Source organism: Trichomycterus rosablanca, chromosome 2 (assembly GCF_030014385.1).
Source record: "Trichomycterus rosablanca isolate fTriRos1 chromosome 2, fTriRos1.hap1, whole genome shotgun sequence".
Classification (NCBI taxonomy): Eukaryota; Metazoa; Chordata; class Actinopteri; order Siluriformes; family Trichomycteridae; genus Trichomycterus; species Trichomycterus rosablanca.
In genome coordinates, this window is record NC_085989.1 from 32604391 (window position 1) to 32620660 (window position 16270).

Here is a 16270-nt window from a genome sequence, read left to right on the forward strand (position 1 = left end):
AGCACTGTACCAGCAGAAAAGTGGTATTGTTATTTTGACTATTTTGAGTATTGTGACTGTTAAACCCAAAATGGGGAGAATAATAAAGGAAAATGTGCTAAAACAAAATGCATGTGAGGGATCCTTTATTAAAGGGACATTACAGCAAGAATTAACAATAGCCTCTCTGCTAACACACAACATGCCAGACACAAATCATTTGCATTTCCAACCATCACGTCTGATGGTCCTGGGTGTTGCATCACAGCTTCTTGCCTTGGCATGTAGCGTGGCATGAGTAAGGAGTAAGACCCCACGTACCATAAACACACATGGATACTCACACATAGTCAGGCTCCCCCACTCACGCCTGTAGGCTTGGTTTTTTGTCAGGGGGGTGGGGGTGTGAAGAGAATAGGCTGGTGCTGGTCTTTGTAAGAGTGGGAGTATGAGAGAGAGAGAGAGAGAGAGAGAGAGAGAGAGAGAGAGAGAATAAAAGAGAGGGAGGATGATGGTACACAGCGTTCTGATTCTCAAAGCTGAGCAGTACGTCCTAACCACAGAGTCAGTGAAAGCAAGAAAGCAAAAGAGAGAGAGAGATTGTAAGAGAGCATTCAGGGAAATATACCTACACTCAGAGTGAGGTTTAAACAGGCACTGGTCGTGCAATCAGGGAAGCTTGTAGTCGCGCAGGGGAGGTGCTGATATTTTCTTCCTTTGTGTCCATCTTTCAGGGGTCTGTTCTCATCCTTTAGCGCCTCTTTATCTACTGTTTTAACTGAACACAGAACAGGAGCACCATTGTAAACCATCTTGCCGGTAAGCAACATCACAAATGCTCTCTCTCCATTTTCTCCTCTATTGTTTCAGCTTCTTGTTTTCAGCTACTGTATTATCTTGGGCAGCATTTTCCCAAAGTGATGCTGTAGCTTGGCACTAGGGTGGTTGCACATGGCACCGGATGGCAGACGCTTTTGTTGCCATGCCGGCATTCTCTGCAGCCAGGTGGAAAATGCAGACGTGAAGGATGCAGGGAGGGACGGAGGAAGGGATTAAGGGAAGAACGGAAAAAGAGAGGGAAAGTGAGGAGCGTGCTTTTTTCACAGCACAGAGGTCGGTCAATGGATGCTTTGCCTGTTTCCCTGCAGTGAATTTTAGGGTCGCAAACAGGCATATTAACATATTAGCACATGTGCCTAACTGCATACACATTCATGTAGTTCACAATACACCAGTGGTGTCATGCACTGTTATACTGAAGACAACCAATATTCTACCGTAATAGCATAATATTCATGTGATTCTATTTCTGCTGTAAAATCATACAGTTGATAAAGTTAACATACAAAATATATGATAATTTTTCCACACATCTATAATTTTATATTTCATTCATTTATTGGCTGTTTTACCACTGCTTTATTCTGGTCAGGGTCACAGTGGATTCGATTTATTGGGGAATAATTTTAGCATTTGAAAATAATAAATGTTGTTACATTATTATTATTACAACTAGGAACGCCATAATAATAATAATAATACATTTATGCTGCTAAAATCAAATCAATGCAGCAGTTCTGTTAAAATCATAATTATTGCAAGAAAATACACATTTCAAGTGTTCTCTCCACACATCACTTACGCAACATATCCACTTCTACCATTGTTTAAAATGACATTTAGAGGAACATGAAGCATATGGGTACAATTATTGTAAGTGTGGGTGTGTTTCAGCCTTGTGTTCAGGCATTCTCACACTTACCTACAGCAAACAGGAATTATAGAAGCAGAACAGAAGCATACAAGGAGCGAAATGGAGAAAAAAAAATTAATGAGATCCTATTTACCAAGTAATTGACTGGTTTCTGTTGTAAAGAGGAAAGTATTCACATCACCAATGATATAAGGGAAAGATGTCAGAATAAAAATATAGGAGAATGTGGTTATATAGCTAAATGTGGAAACACAAGGCTTTTGGCTGCACATATTTTCTGGACAAAGATTTTCAAGCATAAAAATGTAATAGAGCTTATGTAATGATAAATATATGTGTGTGGGGGTGTTTGTGGGTGTGTGTGGATGTGCAGGAATACATTTAAGCATTGAACACAGCACCAGGGGCATTCAGCCTACACAGTGTCCACTATATAAAATACATATAGATATATACAAATACATATTAATCTCTCTGATATGTTATTCTGATATTTATCTCATTTACTGACTGCTGAAAAATCACCTGCTTTTTTACCTGCAATGACCTGTGCCAAGGTATTAATAATTACTAATAAATAATGCATTCTATTTCTTGCTAATATGAATTTAATGCTGCTCAGGAAAGTATTTCTTTAAATATGTACCTTTCAAATGCAAAATCTCCAGACACTGAAAAGGCATTTACTCGTCTGTTGCTAGGACACTCCCTTTGATCATTTGATAGGAGCGTTCTGATTGGCTGACATCGATGATGTAGGTTTCTTACCCAAATTCTCTTTCCTTCACCCATGGAAACATGATTGCTTGTGGTTTTCCTTCCAGTGCCGTCTTTTCCTGCTAGCGGCAGTCTGTCTTCCTTTCACTATGATCATCTCTCATATTTATTTGCCTACACTAGTGTCTTCAAACAGTCTTAAAATCACACTGCTGCTAGGAACACATAAATGCTGACCACAGAGGGGTGAACAACCCTTGCTATCTTAACAAAAGGTATAGAATATATATTAAGCATTTTGTATTTACATTTTATTTAACCACCGTCCTTCTCATCTGTGGTCATTTATTTACCAGTCTTTGGAAAGCAGACCTAACTGGGCATATTAATGGCAATAATTATGTGCCATTAGTTAGCTTACATACAACAGGATTATTGTGTAACACTGCAATAAGGGATCTTATATGTTCAAAATAATAATAATAATTTGGTTGGAAACATACAGGGTGTCCAACAGAGGCCATTACATTCCCAAATATTCATTTGCTTAAACCTAGGCGCACCTTACATCTTGTAAATGGAAAAATCCTATAGCCAGTACAACCAAAATATCTCACTGAGAAGAACTGAAAGTATGATTCAAACCTGGATACCCAACAACAATATTACCTTCCTTTGGCATGTGTTGTCAGCCATGACCATTTGCATTAGATAAGCCAAATACAAGACACTATTTATTAGTCTATATTGATTTTTTTAACAACAAAACCAAAAAAAGGTTGGGACATTTTGTAAAATGCAATAAAAAAGAATCTGTGATTTGTTAATCCTTTTGAATCTTTATTTAACTAAAAATTAGAAAGACAAAAATTCCATTGTTTTCACTAATCATTGAATTTTATAAATAGAAACACATTAAGCTGGGATAGAGGCAAAGTATATAGAATATTTACACATTGCAGTTATAGCATCTACTGTTCATAGAATGTAAAAATTACATGAGAAGCTGTCATGCTACTGTCATAAATATTGCCACCTGGACTCGGGACTACTTCGGAAAACCATTGTCACCTACCACAGAAAGAGAAAACAATACATCACTTCCATGCAGAAACACCTCTACTTTCTCTGTACCCAAAAGACAGTGGAAACGTGTGCCCTGGTCAGATGAGTCCTTGGTTTTTGGAAAAAAATTATTTATCTGCGCCAAAAATAAAGACCAAGACTGTTATCAGTGACAGATGCAAAATCTAACATCTGTCATGGTATGAGGACGCATTGGTACCCACAACATGGATGAGAGACACATGTTGCTATCAGGCCAACGTCTTTTCCCAGGAAGATTATTTCAGCAAGATAATGGCAGGCCTCATTCTGTCGCTTCATAGACACAGAATGTAAGTGCATAACTGGCCTGAAGTCCAGATCTGTCTCCTACTGAAAATATGGTGCATCATAAAGAGGAGAATCAGACAACGATGACCAGAGACTATTGAGCAGCTGAAATCTCCTCTGAAACAAGAAACTGCAACAACTGCAGTCTTATTAATAGCAAAGATGATAGAACACAGGAGTAAACATGCCGCAGTTCCATTTTTTGGAGTGTGTAGCAGGCTTCAGATTCCTTATTTGTTTCTATTCACAAAATACAATGAAGTTGAAGTCAGTAAAACACTGGACATCTTTTCTTTCTAATTTTATTAGTTGTAAAGCAGAATAGTAGTTGATGGTCTGAGCTGATGGTTATGGTTTTCACACATGTGAAAATGTCTATACTACTGTATTTAGTTTACTAACAGCAGTCCAAAGTTTTATTTGGTCTTCTTCTTTTGTAGAGTGTGTCATGGATGTCACATCTAACTGTGGAACTTTACAGCACAGTGTTGTAGGCCTTGACTAGACTAAAAGCAGATGTGAGGTCATAAAGTCAACAACAGATCAAACAAAAGACAAAGACTAATCCCAATTATTATGAAAAAATGGACTTCTCCAAAAACATTGATTTGCTTAAAGGTACTTGAAGGATCTCACAGGCTAAAAATCATATTTAATAGTAAATGTCAAAATAGAAAACAATAGCAGGCTGTAGTTTATACGAGAGCATAATGAAGGTAATGCCTTTTGTAACCTATGGTCATACCAGCATCTGACCTGCGATTAAATGTAACAGACAGAATTGGCTAATGGCACAATGTGACTGAAAAAACAGTATACACTACTGTTATGCTTTATTTAAATTTCCAAGAACAAACAATAATTGCAGTAATAAATTCATTACAATATAAAAGAGGAAACATTTTACATTCAATACAATAATACAATAAAGGGCAAAGTCCAGAAGTCTAGATCTAGATGGCATTACCTGGCTAACTAAAGCTTGCTCCTTTAAACCATCTAAAGTCTTATGGGACTAGGTTGCCTGAAGGTGCGCCAATGATAGGTTTTAACAGCTAATTCTAATGTTTTGATAAAGAAAATCTGGTGATTATGATTATGGCCCACACCAATTGTGCACCAATCCAAAATCACTAACAATCAAGCTACAAAGAAAACTTACAAAAAAGAAATTCTTTGATCGAAGAGTGACAAAGCGTCCACATACGAGAAAACTGGACTTAACTATATAATTCAATATTTTAATGCAGAAATCATCATTATTAAGTGGAAAAAAAGACCTTGTGGAGTGTAGCATATCATACTTCCATGTTCATTACCGTCTACATGTTTACTACCCTACATAAAACTGAAATTGTTTAAGAAAAGGCCCAGCAGACTTACAAAAAACTGAACTAAGCTGGACACATTAAATCATGGCAATTTTTCCTGCATGTGAGCTTGAGCTTAGCCGGTATAAAGTGCAAGAAACAGGAGCAAACAGGATGGAGGAATGCAGTGGGGGATGTCAAGGGATCTGGAGTAACCTTGAAATAAGCTTTGACTATCACTACTGCAGTGTGTACATGTGTGTATGACTATGTGTTTGCATTGCTGGGTGTTATAAGAATTGTGTAGGCACAAGTGTTAATTCTGTATGTTAAAATCTTAGAAGTGCATAGATACTGTGATAATACATACTATACCTCTATACTTATTTACATCAATGTTGCTACAAATATTTAGCACCCACTATTATAGCTGCCATACTGTGCCACCTGGGGTGAACGAAGTGTATCCTAAAGTACATTTTCTTATTATTAACATTATGATGTTACCAATTTTGAGCAATCTGGCCATGTATTCTTGAAATAAGTAAAATATCTGCCAATGCAGTGAAATTAAATTTCATTGTTTATTTTATTTAAAAAATGTCAGTCGACCACAATGAGACATGCATGTCAAATCATGGTATTCAAGTATTGCCACTCCAACAGAATGTAAATGTTGCAGTTAAAGTTTTCAGGCTTAACTCATTATGCAAATGCTACGCCACCAGTATTAATTATTCTTCAGTATTAGAGAGCCATCAGCTAGTGAACTATATATTTTAAACTCATTACATTGAGAACTATACAGTACATAAGTTCTAAACTCATTACATTGAGAACTATATGAAAGTTCTAAACTCATTACATTGAGAACTACACCAGGCATAACATTATGACCACCTCCTTGTTTCTACACTCACTGTCCATTTTATCAGCTCCACTTACCATATAGAAGCACTTTGTAGTTCTTCTAGACCTTCATCAGTGATCACAGGACGCTGCCTACGGGGCACTGTTGGCTGGATGTATTTGGTTGGTGTACTATTCTCAGTCCAGCAGTGACAGTGAGGTGTTTAAAAACTCCAGCAGTGCTGCTGTGTCTTATCCACTCATACCAGCACAACACACACTAACACACCACCACCATGTCAGTGTCACTGCAGTGCTGAGAATGATCCACCACCCAAGTAATACCTACTCTGTAGTGGTCCTGTGGGGGTCCTGACCATTGAAGAACAGGGTGAAAGCAAGTAAAAAAAAAAGTATGTACAGAAACAGATGGACTACAGTCAGTAATTATAGAACTACAAAGTGCTCCTATATGGTAAGTGGAGCTGATAAAATGGACAGTGAGTGTATAAACAAAGAAGTGGTCATAATGTTATGCCTCATCGGTGTATATGAAAGTTCTAATCTAATTACATTGAGAACTATATGAAAGTTCGGTAGTTGTGAACATTTCTGTATGCATTATAATGTCTTTATAAATATATGTACGAGCTATATCCAAAAGGCAAGCTGCTTTTATGCTGTTTAATGTTTTTAATTGCCCAGTAAAAACATTAGGGAGAACAGAAAGATAAGAAAATAAACTTTTAAAATAAAGCAATAAGCCACGAGAGGCCGTGCATTACTGTGATTTTAGCACGGGGATGATGTTTTTAAACGTTTTTAAACTTCTTTCCCCGTGCTAAAATCGTAACAGTAATGCACGGTCTCGAGTGGCTTATTGCTTTTATAAAACGGCGGTCAACATAAAATATAATAAATACAACAATGTTTAATTCATAAATGTATTTATTGTGTATAAACTTACAATAAAGCATTCTTCCGCGACGCAAAATAGTTCGATTAACAGTGTTGCTAGGCAACATGAGGGCGAAAATAACATTAATTTTTTCTATTCAGTGGCGTATTAATATGGAATGATGTGAGGTGGTCATAGGTGTGCGTTTATCGGGAATTTTACAACGGCTTCGAACGCGGCTCAGCCAATCAGATTTTAGGACCGGAACTATCCGTTTTATAATTGCTGTTATACAATAGTTTTTAATTCTGATGCTAACATGGTAATTTCTGGTGTGCCCCATTTCATTAAAAATGCAAAGTATTTAATACCACATTAAAGCTAACTGCCAGTCATAACTGTTAACCGATTAATGTTCAACTTTCATTATATAAAAGCAAGAAAGTAAAGCACCTACAGTTTTAGTCTTTGTTAAAATAATTCTTTAAACTCAGTAGAATTTAAAGCTGGTTATTTGCTTTCATGTTGGCATGAATCCATCCTGAATACTATAATACAAGTCCTGAAGGATCTGTGGTTCCTTTTATTATAATGAGGTCTACAGTTGGTGATTGAGAAGGCCATGGGATGTATTTCACTTTTTCAGTTTTAATTTTTTTTAGCAGAATGTAAGTGAGGAATATGAGGTGCACCTGGTGTCTATTGCTATTTATGTTTTTATTCACTGCTATTACAGTGGTACCTTGTAACTCAACGTCCCCCAAACTCAAAATCTTTGAAACTCAGTGCCTTTCGTTGAGAGATTTGTACCCTTAAACTCAACATTTCCCTTAAACTGAATGTGTTCAGTTTTTTTTTTTTTAATTGTATTTATTTAATTTCAAATTAACAATGAACAGAGTGGCTTGAGCAGTGAGGTAATATGTCATCAAAGTGTGCATATAAGACGAAACTGCATTTGTGTCGAATAACCATCAGATTCACTCTAAAAGTGTCCACATGTATCTGTGTTTAGCTGGATTTTCCTCACTGTTTCACTTTTAAACTTGTGTTACAGCTCGGGGTTCTGAGAAATTGTAAGAATCAGCTTTTTATTTCAGTGTTTTACATAAACATAAAATATATTTTACATAAGCCTAAAATATATTCAAGTTCACGGGACCATGAAACGCATTACCAAGTTTCCCATACATCCTTATGGGAAAAAAAATACCTTAAAACTCAGCACCTTCTAAACTCAACGCCACTCCCAGAATCAATAATGTTGTTGCGTTTCAAGGTACCACTGTATATGTTTACTGCTATTTAACAATGCACTCATTGTACCTAAACAGTTTTACATCCATGCTTCACTTTCTGTCAATGTCAGTCATGACAGTAATTATGTTATGATATGCCAAATGCTTGATGACAAGATGACAAGTGATCATTAGTGTATGTCAAGTATTATAAGTGTTATGACCACTTATTACAGCATACAACATCTGGCATTTGAGGTTTATGGCTTTTTTGTTTGTCTCATGACAAATCGTTTAAAGCAACAAAGTACTCCCAGTTTGGATCAGATCAGTAGGCAGTAGATATGGCTCAAAGGCAACCTTCAAACATAAATCCACCTAAATGTAGAACATTAATTTATCATCAATAACTATGTTTCTTTTTAGCATTGCTAATTGTGGTTTATGCAAATGGAAACAATAAAACAAAATATTCCTGCCCAGAGTATTATTAATTTCTGATAGTTTCAGCCTGGAATAGTACTGGTACAGGATTGGTGGCTAGTGAAAATTGGCCCTAGGAGTACTTGGAGTCAATGCTAACAAACAAAGAGGCCCTAATTGTAACAGGGTGGTCAATGGCAACGGTAAAAATTAACCACCAGGCTAAATCTAAAGTGCAATGACTATGCAGAATTATATCTTTTAAAAAATGATGATGTCAGTTTATCAAAGGTAAAATAATTCAGTTAACTAAATGTGTGCACTAAAGGCATAGATATACAGTGTATCACAAAAGTGAGTACACACCTCACATTTCTGCAGATATTTAAGTATATCTTTTCATGGGACAACACTGACAAAATGACACTTTGACACAATGAAAAGTAGTCTGTGTGCAGCTTATATAACAGTGTAAATTTATTCTTCCCTCAAAATAACTCAATATACAGCCATTAATGTCTAAACCACCGGCAACAAAAGTGAGTACACCCCTTAGTGAAAGTTCCTGAAGTGTCAATATTTTGTGTGGCCACCATTATTTCCCAGAACTTCCTTAACTCTCCTGGGCATGGAGTTTACCAGAGCTTCACAGGTTGCCACTGGAATGCTTTTCCACTCCTCCATGACGACATCACAGAGCTGGCGGATATTCGAGACTTTGCGCTCCTCCACCTTCCGCTTGAGGATGCCCCAAAGATGTTCTATTGGGTTTAGGTCTGGAGACATGCTTGGCCAGTCCATCACCTTTACCCTCAGCCTCTTCAATAAAGCAGTGGTTGTCTTAGAGGTGTGTTTGGGGTCATTATCATGCTGGAACACTGCCCTGCGACCCAGTTTCCGAAGGGAGGGGATCATGCTCTGCTTCAGTATTTCACAGTACATATTGGAGTTCATGTGTCCCTCAATGAAATGTAACTCCCCAACACCTGCTGCACTCATGCAGCCCCACACCATGGCATTCCCACCACCATGCTTGACTGTAGGCATGACACACTTATCTTTGTACTCCTCACCTGATTGCCGCCACACATGCTTGAGACCATCTGAACCAAACAAATTAATCTTGGTCTCATCAGACCATAGGACATGGTTCCAGTAATCCATGTCCTTTGTTGACATGTCTTCAGCAAACTGTTTGCGGGCTTTCTTGTGTAGAGACTTCAGAAGAGGCTTCCTTCTGGGGTGACAGCCATGCAGACCAATTTGATGTAGTGTGCGGCGTATGGTCTGAGCACTGACAGGCTGACCCCCCACCTTTTCAATCTCTGCAGCAATGCTGACAGCACTCCTGCGCCTATCTTTCAAAGACAGCAGTTGGATGTGACGCTGAGCACGTGCACTCAGCTTCTTTGGACGACCAACACGAGGTCTGTTCTGAGTGGACCCTGCTCTTTTAAAACGCTGGATGATCTTGGCCACTGTGCTGCAGCTCAGTTTCAGGGTGTTGGCAATCTTCTTGTAGCCTTGGCCATCTTCATGTAGCGCAACAATTCGTCTTTTAAGATCCTCAGAGAGTTCTTTGCCATGAGGTGCCATGTTGGAACTTTCAGTGACCAGTATGAGAGAGTGTGAGAGCTGTACTACTAAATTGAACACACCTGCTCCCTATGCACACCTGAGACCTAGTAACACTAACGAGTCACATGACATTTTGGAAGGAAAATGACAAGCAGTGCTCAATTTGGACATTTAGGGGTGTAGTCTCTTAGGGGTGTACTCACTTTTGTTGCCGGTGGTTTAGACATTAATGGCTGTATATTGAGTTATTTTGAGGGAAGAATAAATTTACACTGTTATATAAGCTGCACACAGACTACTTTTCATTGTGTCAAAGTGTCATTTTGTCAGTGTTGTCCCATGAAAAGATATACTTAAATATCTGCAGAAATGTGAGGGGTGTACTCACTTTTGTGATACACTGTAACTACCCATGTGGGATTCGAAATAGGGATTTATGCATTAGTACTTTAATAAAGAGAGCTCTCCAATAGTATTACCAAGGAAACTTAACAATGGCCTGCTACCTTACCAGCTATGTCTGATGCAAGGCAATGACTCAGCATCAAACTAATCTTCAGACTTGTCGCAGACTTCCAGAGCAGATGAGTGCTACAGGTCTTGGGGTTTGAGTCCTACTGGAACTACTGCTACTAGTCATCCGATTTGTTGCACAAATTTTTCCACCTAGAACCATTAACCATTTAAAGTACTCTTGAGGAACCACTGAAGGATTGTAATAGTGTTTGTGGCAGTAGTCTGTATCATCAAAATAAGCTTAAAAATCGGTGTTGTTAATAATTTAATAGTTCGAGTTTATGAGGCTTTATTGTCAATTCAGCTATATACTATAATACTACAATGAAACAATGTTCCTCCAGGATCATGGTACAACATAGACAGTGCAAACAATACAATAAAAGTGTTTAGGGACAATCTTAAATTATCTAAATACCCCCATTTCAAGAAAGTTTGGGAAATTTCAAAAAATGATTTGTGATTTGATAATTCTCTTAAATATGTATTTAACTGACAAAAAGTAGAAAGAAAACTTAATTGTAGTTTGTAAACACATTTTGAAGCCTGGAACACACTCCACAAAGTTGGGACAGAAGCAAAATAAGTGAAAAGTTGATAGAATATTGAATGTACAGTGTTTTGAATCATTCCACAATAAGCAGGTAAATTGGTAGCTACTCTAAATGCTTTACAACAAAAGGGGTTTAAATACACTAAAGTACACAATATGGTATAGTGTACTGTATACTATACTTCATCTTGTAGTAAAGTACACTACAAAAGAAATGCAGGTCTCTCTTAAGTGAAAACCTGATTGGCAAAATTAGGAGAAAGAAACCATAATAAATAAAAACACTTCCACCTGGAGCAAATTAACAATTAAGGAGGCACAGGTGTCAATTAAGGGCATATTTGTCATTTATGGAATGACCATAAACAAGCCATATTGCCAGTCTTCAAGATAGGTGGGCTTGTTATATCAATAGCATTATTTATAATAGGTGAACAACAGTTGCAAATGTATTAAATGTAATAAGCTTAAAGCTAAAATATTCAATATAGTTTAGTTTAGTATGGTGTTTGAGTATGCATCTAAGTTGGTATATTTCCTATCAGCAAAAAAAAGTGTTGCAAGCTCTAACTAGCTTTATGTCCTTATGGTGCAAACCCTGAACAGGTGTTTATAGTACTGGAATGGAACTTTATCATTACTTAATACTGATGCAATGACCAAATGAAACATTTAAAGTATTGTTTGTTGTGAGTAATTAAATCCATATGTACATGAGCATGCACTTCAATTAAAAGATCAAGGATGTATGACTTTTTGTACAAAGGAATTGAAATGGTCAGTTTCACACAAATGCATCCAATTGCTTTTCTGTAGTAATAAATACTACAAAAAATTGGGTTAGTATGTATTTTTTAAAGGTTTATCTTTTCCGTTAAATTGTTACGCTGATCATACGATTTGTAATGAAAAACATTGTATTAAAAATGCAACATAGGAGAATGTTCACTAGTGGTCTTTTGGTCCCACTGTAAGGCCAGAAAAATCTTGTTTTTGGATGCATTGACATATAAACGGGGTTATATATAAATTGATATAAAAAATAGATAGAAAATTGTTATTTTGCAGTAAATATATCTAAAGCATGTTTTGTGAAGAGAAATAAATGATTCCTTCTTTAAATTTGACTAAAAACTATTGGTAAGGGACACAGTTCAGTCGATAAGAAGCAGAATAAGCTCATTTGTATGCTCTTTTTTACCCTGCACTGTGGTGTCTAGCCTGCTGCTAACATTAATGTATTTATGTTCTCTTGCTCTGCCAAAGGGTTAGATTAAACTAATTTTATGAGTCTGAGGTTGAAGGAAAATTTGAGAGCAGAGCTTCTCATCTCTTCATCTATCTCTAAGGCCCACAGCAGCCGAGTGGCAGGCCCCCGGGGGGGGGCTGTCAGCCATGCCACTGCACCATCAGATAAACATGTGGTGGATTAAGGAATAAGCTGCTGGCACAGAACCAAATAAGGCATTTAGTGAAATAAACAAACCCAAACACACACTTTGAAATCATCAAACACACTTTTAAGTGGGTCAACCCAGCATAATAATTTGGTACATGCTTTTCAAACTGGTTAATAGTATTTGGGCCAGTATTAAAGCTGCACTATGTTACTTTTTTATTTAAAAATAAAGACAATTTTTGGTCTATTATAAAAAGCTTTAAAAACTAAGCTTAAATAATGTAGTCTTGGGGTAAATTATGCATTTTTATGGATTTATGATATAATGCCAGTTTCTCACTGTGGACAGTGGTAGCCTATAGTGGATAGAGCTTTGGACTATTAACTGAAAGGTTGAGAGTTTGAATCCCAGCTCTGCCATGCAGCCACTGTTGGGTCCTTGAGCAAGGCCCTTAACCCTCTCTGCTCCAGGGGCGCCGTACGATGGCTGACCCTGCGCTCTGACCCCAGCTTCCAAACAAGCTGGGATATGTGAAGAAAGAATTTAATTGTACTGTACACCTGAATATGTATGTATGACAAATAAATGCATTCTTCTCCTTCATTTATAAAAATTGCCAAACATGATAATTTATTTAATAATAATTTTCCCTTAATTATGGCAGATAAAAAACAGCACGTCTAGATTATTAGAAATAAAATATGACTTAAAATTATTGATTTAGTGGAGAACCTGGTTACAATGGTAATGTACAAAAACATTCATTTACTAAACCTAAATATTTCAGTAACATATTCAATTAAAATTATACACAGTATCAATTTAGAATACACTTTAGAGTTGAAAGAAACATATTCCTTGGTGTTAGTAGCAGCGATGGCTTTAAAGGGTCACAACATAATTTTTAAATCATATGATGGAGGAAAATCATTCAAATATTACACATATATTAGTTTTATAATATTTCACATTTTAAGCTGTAAAGCTTCCAAAAAATTTGAAATCGTAAAGTATAATAATTGCTTTTTAAATTTGCTTTTGGACAAAATAGAGCTAAATATTTTTGTTATTTGTATACTTATGTTAAATACTGTATATATACTACTGTATTTTATGTTTTAAAAAAGGTATAACAATGTGGGTCACTTCTTTCCACTAAAGCGTCAGGTAAAGCCCTGTATCTGCAAGGTTTTAAAGTTAAGCACAATGTGCAGGATGCTTAACCAAGGTAGAACAATACTGCTAAAGAGCCACAACCAAAAAGGAAAAGGACAAACAATGGGTGAAATAGGCAGTGAGCAGCTTCCTCCAAGTGTAATCATCAATTCTGTAATGTTGCACAAGCAACAGTTTAAAGATGCTTTGACAGGGGTTATGTATTTCAAAAGAACCCTACTTCTCCCAGGTTGGTAGCTGCAGAGCAGAGGGACTCAGCTACGGGGTTCAAACTGACAATGACAAAATCGAGACTGGGGGGAAAAAAATTACTACATCTGGCTAAAACACCAACCTTATGGTGTTTGTGTATGCATGTTGTGTAAGTTGGTATATATTTCCTATCAGCAATAAACAGTGCTGAAACCTTTAACTACCCTTATGTCCTTATGGTGCTAACCCTGAACAGGTGTCTATAGTACTAGACTGGAACTTTACTATTACTTAATACTAAAGCAATGACTGACTTAAACATTGGCAAAACATCAACAACACAGTGTAGAACAGAAGCTAGTTCATGTTTTAGCTACTGACCTTGAGTAGTTGTGCTTCTTAAATAGAGCTAGAAAGTCGATTTGATTAAAATAAAAGAGACAGGGAGAAATGTAGTGGACACACAAAAGACTATTGTTTATTGGTTACCTGGCTGAAGACAATGTAAGACATAGAAGCTTTTGTGTCTCACTTTAGGCTGGTTGATACTATGTCAAAAATACATTGGAAATTTAAGAACAGGTTAAAAGCTATGGATGTTCATGTTGGATCAGAACAGTGCGAAGAACCTTGCATCAAAATGGTGGATGGTAAAGCAGACACTGCAATATGCAAGCAGGACTAATCAGCTCAAAGCTCACAGGTACATTTGGCTTGCAGCTTTGTCATAATATAGAGTTAAAATCTTCAGATAATAGGACCATTTTGTCAGAGTTAAAACAAGTTCTTTAGAGTTAATGTAGTTTAATAAAAAAGAGACACAGTCTCTGAACAAAGGCTTCATTTTGAAACAGCCCCGTTATTGTGGCAGGAATACATAACTTTATGGATTTAAAAAGTCTGTGTGCAAATAAAATAATTTATAAGAATAAATTCAGATGTATGGTTTATGCAGACTGCTCTGCTACTCGTAAAATAAAGTAGTGGAGTTATTTAAGGTGAAATTTATTTAAACAGGAACAACATTCACCATCAAATTCACCACCAGAAAATGTAGTGTTGCTTCTATATAGCATCTTTTTAATCGCTTAGCAGTTCGAGTAGCAGTTCTATCTGTGATGTATTCAAGTAAACATCAATGTTTACTAGTAAACGGTTTCGAACTGAGTTAAAACACTTTATTCCCAAACTCCCTTTGGTGTTTCATCCAGGACACACTCAAATTCTGACATGACTAGTAGAGTTTCCCCCTGTGTTGATTACTTGACTATTGCCCATCATCTCTGAGCCTGGGGCAACAACAGAAACCATTTTTTTTAACGTCGACTGTTACACTAGTTGGTACTAGTTGGTATGCTTTTTATTGTAATACTTTTTGGTTTGGGACATAATACATATGTTTCAAATGTGCTTTAAATTCTTACAAACACTCCTTTAAACAGCTTTCACATGCTAGGAATTCCCATTGTTAGTCTTAAGAAGTGTTGGATTGAAGTCATTTACGTTACATTTTCGGCATTTAGCAAATGCTTTTATCCAAAGCGACCTACAGTTCTGTGATAGTACATATTGTCTAAACAATTGAAGGTTAAGAGCCTTACTCAAGGGCACTTGGAAGTGGTGGGGCTTGAACCAGTGACATTTCGATCACTAGTCTAGAACCTTAACTGTTAGGCTACAACTGCCCTTTTGAGTTACAATTGTCAAGGTCAATGAATTGCTAATTGGTGACTTACAGCCTGGAGACCTAAAGGTTTTTGCACAACTCTGAGCACCATCATTAGCTCAGAATGGGTCTTTACTATTCCACCTCAACATTTGTGCTGTTTTTGTGATTTTTGTTGTTTTAAACTTAACTGTTAAACTTAAGTTCACACCACAGTTTGATTCAAGAATCACCAGGAAAGCAATTTATAACATCTAAATGTCAAAGCTGAAAGCTCACTGCTGACAAACCTTGGACCAGTGCAACAGGAAGATATAGGTTGAAACATATGTAGACTGGCCTTAGAATAACTGTTATTTAAACCATTCTTTTTCTTTCACATATAAGGCAGCATGGTGGATCGGTGGGTAGCACTGTCACCTCACAGCAAGAGGTTCCTGGGTTCGATTCCCAGGTAGAGCGGTTCGGTTCCTTTTTGTGTGGAGTTTGCATGTGGGTTTCCTCCAGAAACTCCGGTTTCATCCCACAGTCCAAAAACTTGTGAGATGAATTGGAGATACAAAATTGTGACTGTGTTTGACATTAAAACTTGAACTGTTAAATCTTGTGTAAGCAGTAATTACCTGTCCTGTCATGGATATAACCAAAGTGTGTAAAACCTGACGT

At 36.9% G+C, this 16270-nt stretch overlaps 1 protein-coding gene across 1 annotated transcript in view; it reads left to right on the plus strand.

The window, feature by feature from the left end:
• The first annotated feature begins 543 nt into the window (after positions 1 to 543).
• Positions 544 to 16270, plus strand: part of fam49al (family with sequence similarity 49 member A, like) — a 49420-nt gene continuing 33693 nt past the window's right edge. Inside the window, exon 1 of the mRNA XM_062990731.1 lies at positions 544 to 798. The gene's annotated coding sequence lies outside the window, so the exon portion shown is untranslated. The remainder of the gene's footprint in view (positions 799 to 16270) is intronic.